The sequence below is a fragment of the Coregonus clupeaformis genome, chromosome 17 (genome assembly GCF_020615455.1).
Source record: "Coregonus clupeaformis isolate EN_2021a chromosome 17, ASM2061545v1, whole genome shotgun sequence".
NCBI lineage: Eukaryota > Metazoa > Chordata > Actinopteri > Salmoniformes > Salmonidae > Coregonus > Coregonus clupeaformis.
Window position 1 is genome coordinate 69,225,101 of NC_059208.1, and position 6,775 is coordinate 69,231,875.

Below are 6,775 nucleotides of genomic sequence, written 5' to 3' on the forward strand. Positions count from 1 at the left end.
GTTACGGTCCATATAGCCAGGTAGACGTTACTGTCCATACAGCCAGGTAGATGTTACTGTCCATACAGCCAGGTAGGTGTTACTGTCCGTACAGCCAGGTAGATGTTACTGTCCGTACAGCCAGGTAGATGTAACCGTCCATACAGCCAGGTAAACGTTAGACGTTACTGTCCATACAGCCAGGTAGATGTTACTGTCCATACAGCCAGGTAGATGTTACTGTCCATACAGCCAGGTAGATGTTACTGTCCATACAGCCAGGTAAACGTTAGACGTTACTGTCCATACAGCCAGGTAGATGTTACTGTCCATACAGCCAGGTAGATGTTACTGTCCGTACAGCCAGGTAGATGTTACGGTCCATATAGCCAGGTAGACGTTACTGTCCATACAGCTAGGTAGATGTTACTGTCCATACAGCCAGGTAGATGTTACTGTCCATACAGCCAGGTAGATGTTACAGCCAGGTAGACGTTACTGTCCATACAGCCAGGTAAATGTTACTGTCCATACAGCCAGGTAAACATTAGACGTTACTCTCCATACAGCCAGGTAGATGTTAGACTTTACTGTCCATACAGCCAGGTAGATGTTAGACGTTACTGTCCATACAGCCAGGTAGATGTTAGACGTTACTATCCATACAGCCAGGTAGATGTTAGACGTTACTGTCCATACATCCAGGTAGATGTTACTGTCCATACAGCCAGGTAGATGTTACTATCCATACAGCCAGGTAAATGTTACTGTCCATACAACCAGGTAATCGTTAGATGTTACTGCCCATACAGCCAGGTAGACATTACTGTCCATACAGCCATGTTACAGAAGGACAAATGCTGTTTGCTTACGTACCTTTTGGATTTGTGAATGGTGTTTATGCCCTAAATTTGGATCTCTACACCTTTGATAATGTACGAACTTCATATAGTTTATACAGTAAACACCTAGCTTGAAAAATAGAATACCACACTCCGAATCTCCAACCTAACAAATGCCAAACTGTTGTGGTAACTATTGTTTTTGATAGATATTGAGAACCCTGAATAAGACCTACTGTAACTTGAAGAGGAAGCCGGTGTGGAATGATCTGAATCCTAAGGCGGTCAACACAGATGAGCTGTTTGGATTCATCCATCCTGCCACTCGCCAGCGGAAAGACGGTCAAGTCACAATCCTTCAACCACTTTAATACTTCTGTCAAATATAACCAACCACTAATAGATAAGTTTCGTCTTAACCATTAAACTGTGTTAAAGACAATGTGACATTGTAACAATCTCTACGACGCCCGGGGAGAAGTTGTTGTTGGGGGTTAACTGCCTTGCTCAGGGGCAGAACGACAGATTTTTACCTTATCGGTTCGCGGATTTGATCCAGCAACCTTTTGGTTACTGGCCCAATGCTCCTACCCGCTCCTACCCGCCAGGCTCTCCTGTCATCCATCCCCTCCTGTGTTATTGTACTGTAGGTCTCCTGTCCTTTCGGATGAGAGAGCAGGGTAACATCTGCCACCCAGGGCCTAAGTGGATTGTGTTGGATGGAGACATTGATCCGATGTGGATTGAATCTCTCAACACAGTGATGGACGACAACAAGGTACCTCCTCCCTCCTGTTCACTTTCTACACCAATCCACTACTACAACACACCAATCCACTATTACAACACCCCAATCCACTACAACACCCCATTCCACTATTACAACACCTCAATCCACTACTACAACAACACCCCAATCCACTACTACAACACACCAATCCACTATTACAACACCCCAATCCACTATTACAACACCCCAATCCACTATTACAACACCCCAATCCACTACTACAACACCCCAATCCACTTCTACAACACCCCAATCCACTTCTACAACACACCATTCCAATATTACATTTACATTTACATTTTAGTCATTTAGCAGACGCTCTTATCCAGAGCGACTTACAGGAGCAATTAGGGTTAAGTGCCTTGCTCAAGGGCACATCGACAGATTTTTCACCTAGTCGGCTCTGGGATTAGAACCAGCGACCTTTCGGTTACTGGCACAACGCTCTTAACCACTAAGCTACCTGCCGCCCCAATCCACTACAACACACCATTCCACTATTACAACACCCCAATCCACCCCAATCCACTACAATACCCCAATCCACTACTACAACACCCCAATCCACTACTACAACACCCCAATCCACTACTACAACACACCAATCTACAATTTTCTCTTCCTCCATTTAGTAAACGTACTAAACGTGAGGAGTACCTTCAAGACCATCACCCCCATCTCAGAGAGCTCCATGGTGCAGGTAGTGTTACTGTAAAGCTGTCTCTCTCTCTCTCTCTCTCTCTCTCTCTCTCTCTCTCTCTCTCTCTCTCTCTCTCTCTCTCTCTCTCTCTCTCTCTCTCTTTCTCTTTCTCTTTCTGTCTCTCTCTCTCACTTTCTCTTTCTGTCTCTCTCTCTCTCTCTCTCTCACTACACACACACACACACACACACACACACACACACACACACACACACACACACACACTCATCTTGGCATCTGGGCCTTCGATAGGGCCATGTACCAAGATCAGGTATGACACTCTAACCCTAGCCCTGTACCAAGATCAGGTATGACACTCTAACCCTAGCCCTGTACCAAGATCAGGTATGACACTCTAACTCTAACCCTGTACCAAGACCAGGTATGACACTCTAACCCTGTTCCAAGACCAGGTATGACACTCTAACCCTGTACCAAGATCAGGTATGACACCCCAGCACAAATACTGTATGAGGTACCATCATATCATATTGACTGTACAAGACATCACATTCCTCTACCCCCCAAAAATTATTTAATTTATAAAATAAATGGGTTGATATGCTAAAAGCCTGTGTAGCTCATTCATCTGGTCTTTTACACGATGATAAATAATGTTGTCAGTTATTACACACGATGCTACAGTACATGTGCATTGACATATAAATATTTGACCATGCTGCCTGTAGCTCCATGAATGAGTTTCGCCTTCCTGTAAAATACCCTGATGAAGGTCGATTGAGACAGAAATGTTGGTTAAAAAGATTCATTAAATTGTTGGAAGAAGCATCAAGATTACCAGTGCTACAGTTTTTCTTCTTCTTTTTCTGTAGCTCCATGACTACCGGGCTGAGTTCAGCCAGTGGTGGACCAAGGAGATGAAGACAGTGAAGCTGCAGGCCCCAGCCCAGGACTCTGTGTTTGACTTCAACCTGGACCCTGTGACCAGACGCTTCCTGCCCTGGAGCCACAGAGTAACACCCTACCACATGGAGCCTGATATGCCACTGCAGGTCAAAACCTAGACACCTGACTGACAAGATGTTGTATTAAGGACTATGAAAGAGCTTAGACTTTCCAACTAGGGCCAGGACTTTTTCCTGACAATATGACTTGACCAAGGAGACTTCTCTCCTCTTTCTGTAGCCTCTTTGTAGCATCTCTGTAGCATCTATGTAGATTGTAATTAACTAGCCGCGCAGCCAGAGTTCCATGGTCACATGGTCTGGAAAACCTCCCGGGGACAGTTATTATTCTAGCCTACATGGGGATAATATCTTCCTTTTGCAACTTTATCTTCCCGTTGCAACTTTTAAAAGAACATCAGAATACATGTTTCAGCGAGAAAGCCACCATCCTTTGAAAAACAATAACAATAAATGAACGATACGGACGTATTAAAAATGTCTGAACGCATCAGCGAGCATGATAAGAGAGGGTAAAGCCACACATCATGAGGTCATAGTGGGGGTCCCTAGCTAGGACGGAACAAAGCCCTGCCACTGTGTCTGATTACCATCTAGCACACCGCATAGCAGAGGGTGTGGGTGTAAAAGCACCAGGACACAGACTCTAGGCTCTCAACCAACGCTCTGTTGCCTCCTCCCAGTCCTCCTGCCCACAGCTGCCTGCCTGCTGCCTGCTGCCTGCCTGCCTGCCTGCCGCTTCTGGCTGAGCTGTAATTAGCAGGGTTTTGTTCCCACCTAATGACGCTATTATCCCCGAACAGTGGTGGTATACACGGGAAACATAAGACATTATCAATTATGAACAACTCACTGAGTTCGTGTCGGTCAATACATGGCTTTCAAAGTGAGTGATATAACCGTGCTGTAACCGTTTCTGTGTTCACACTGTACTCTTGTCTCAGTTGTTTTATAAGGCTGCTGTACTGTAGGCCGTTCTGGTGCATACTGTCACACCCTGGTTCTGGGACTCCATATGTTGAGCCAGGGTGTGTTCATTCTATGTGGGTTATTTCTATGTTGGGGGTTCTAGTTTGTTGATTTCTATGTTTTGCCTGAGTGACTCCCAATCAGAGGCAACGAGTGTCAGCTGTTGGCTGGTTGTCTCTGATTGGGAGCCATATTTAAACTGTATGTTTTCCCTTTGTGTTTGTGGGTTTATGTTCCGTGTTCGGTCATTGTCACCGTGGACTTCACGAGTCGTTTCTTGTTTACGCTTTAACTAATTAAAGTATGTTTGTTCATCACGCTGCGCATTGGTCTCTCCCTGACGATCGTGACAGAAAAACCCACCTCGACTGGATCAAGCAGCGTGACGAGGAGAGAGGATGGACTTGGGAGGAGATGAGTGCGAGTCTGGCAAGAGGGATGGAGGCCTTGGCCACGGGTAGGAGTGAAGCCCATACATTTTTTAGGGGGGGGCTAACGCCGTGGACGACGGGGCAGCAGGAGGCCGCCAGGTTACGGGAGTCACTGGTCACCAGGGGGAAGGAGGATGTAGAGGCACGGCGAGAGGTACTGGCGTGTGTTGCCAGTCCGGTCCGGCCTGTTCCTGATCCCCACGTAGGGCCAGTGGTGTGTGTTCCCAGTACGGTCCGGCCTGTTCCTGCCACTCGCACCAAGTCAGTGGTGCGCTTCGCCAGCCCGGCACGGCCCGTTCCTGCTCCCGCACCAAGTCAGTGGTGCGCTTCTTCAGCCCGGCACGGCCCGTTCCTGCTCCCCGCACCAAGTCAGTGGTGTACGCCGTCAGCCCGGTCCGGCCCGTTCCTGCTCCCCGCACCAAGTCAGTGGTGCGCCCGTCAGCCCAGTCCGCCCGCTCCTGCTCCCCGCACCAAGTCAGTGGTGCGCTTCGTCAGCCTGGTCCGGCCCGCTCCTGCTCCCCGCACCAAGTCAGTGGTGCGTTTCGTCAGCCCGGTCCGGCCCGCTCCTGCTCCCCGCACCAAGTCAGTGGTGCGTTTCGTCAGCCCGGCGCGGCCCGCTCCTGCTCCCCACACCAAGCCAGTGGTGTGCGTCGTCAGTCCGGCACGGGCCGTGCCTGTTCCACCGTTGGCTGGTCCGGCACCGGTCAGATGCTTCGCGCCGGAGCTAGAGCAATCCGCTCCACCAGTGTCAAGTTCAGCTCCAGCCAGCGGGGCCAGACTGGACCAGGGGCGCTATGGGGGGTTAATTGGAGGGTGGTGGTCAAGGCCGGAGCCAGAACCGCCGCCGAGGAGGTATGCCCACCCAGCCCTCCCCTGTTTTGCTCTTTTTGAGGTGCGGGGGGTACTGTCTTTAGGGGGGGGTACTGTCACACCCTGGTTCTGGGACTCCATATGTTGAGCCAGGGTGTGTTCATTCTATGTGGGTTATTTCTATGTTGGGGGTTCTAGTTTGTTGATTTCTATGTTTTGCCTGAGTGACTCCCAATCAGAGGCAACGAGTGTCAGCTGTTGGCTGGTTGTCTCTGATTGGGAGCCATATTTAAACTGTATGTTTTCCCTTTGTGTTTGTGGGTTTATGTTCCGTGTTCGGTCATTGTCACCATGGACTTCACGAGTCGTTTCTTGTTTTGTATCTTGTTTACGCTTTAACTAATTAAAGTATGTTTGTTCATCACGCTGCGCATTGGTCTCTCCCTGACGATCGTGACACATACGGCGGAGATGGCGCGTCTGAGGTACTTCATGGATCTGTTGCTGGAGAGGGGCCAACCCCTTGATGCTGGTGGGGAATGCTGGCGTGGGGAAGACATCTCTGGTCAGGAACCAGTTAGACCACCTGACAGACATCTATATGACCACTAAAGTACCCCTCAACAACTACTGCACCTCCCTCATGCTGCAAAGTGAGTTACACAACGTTGTGACTTTCTTGACTTAAGCCCTATTAGGAGCATAGGTCATTGACGAATGTCCTCCATCTCACTCGGTTCTGGTCCAGTTCTTCCTGTGTTGAAGCTGTACTTTAAGGCAGCAAGTTGTGATGAAAAAATGCTTCACGTCTAAGATATACTGTTCTAAGATCCAGATCTCAAACCAGAACAGCAGCACCATCTGCTGGTGTTACTTGGAGAAAGAGTAGCGCTGGTGAGGTCACAAAGAAAAAAGTTATCAGTACCATACAGTATAGGCCAGGGGTGTTCAACTCTGACCCTACAAGGTCCGGAGCCTGCTGGTTCTCTGTTCTACCTGATAATTAATTGCACCCACCTGGTGTCCCAGGTCTAAATCAGTCCCTGATTAGAGGGGAACAATGAAAAAATGCAGTGGAACTGGCTTCGAGGTCCAGAGTTGAGTTTGAGGGGTATAGGCTAATAATATTTTGATCGTTAAACAATTCTACGTGAACATCTTCTAAAAGGGCCAACAGGAAACAAGTTGGTTGTTGGTGATCTAACAGTACTCATCAAAATATTATTTATCCATGACATGGGGTGTTTTGGTAACTCTGTTGTCTGATGTGAATAGTGCATTTTGGTAACTCTGACCATGACTGTTGATGTTGTTTTGGCTCAGTGGTC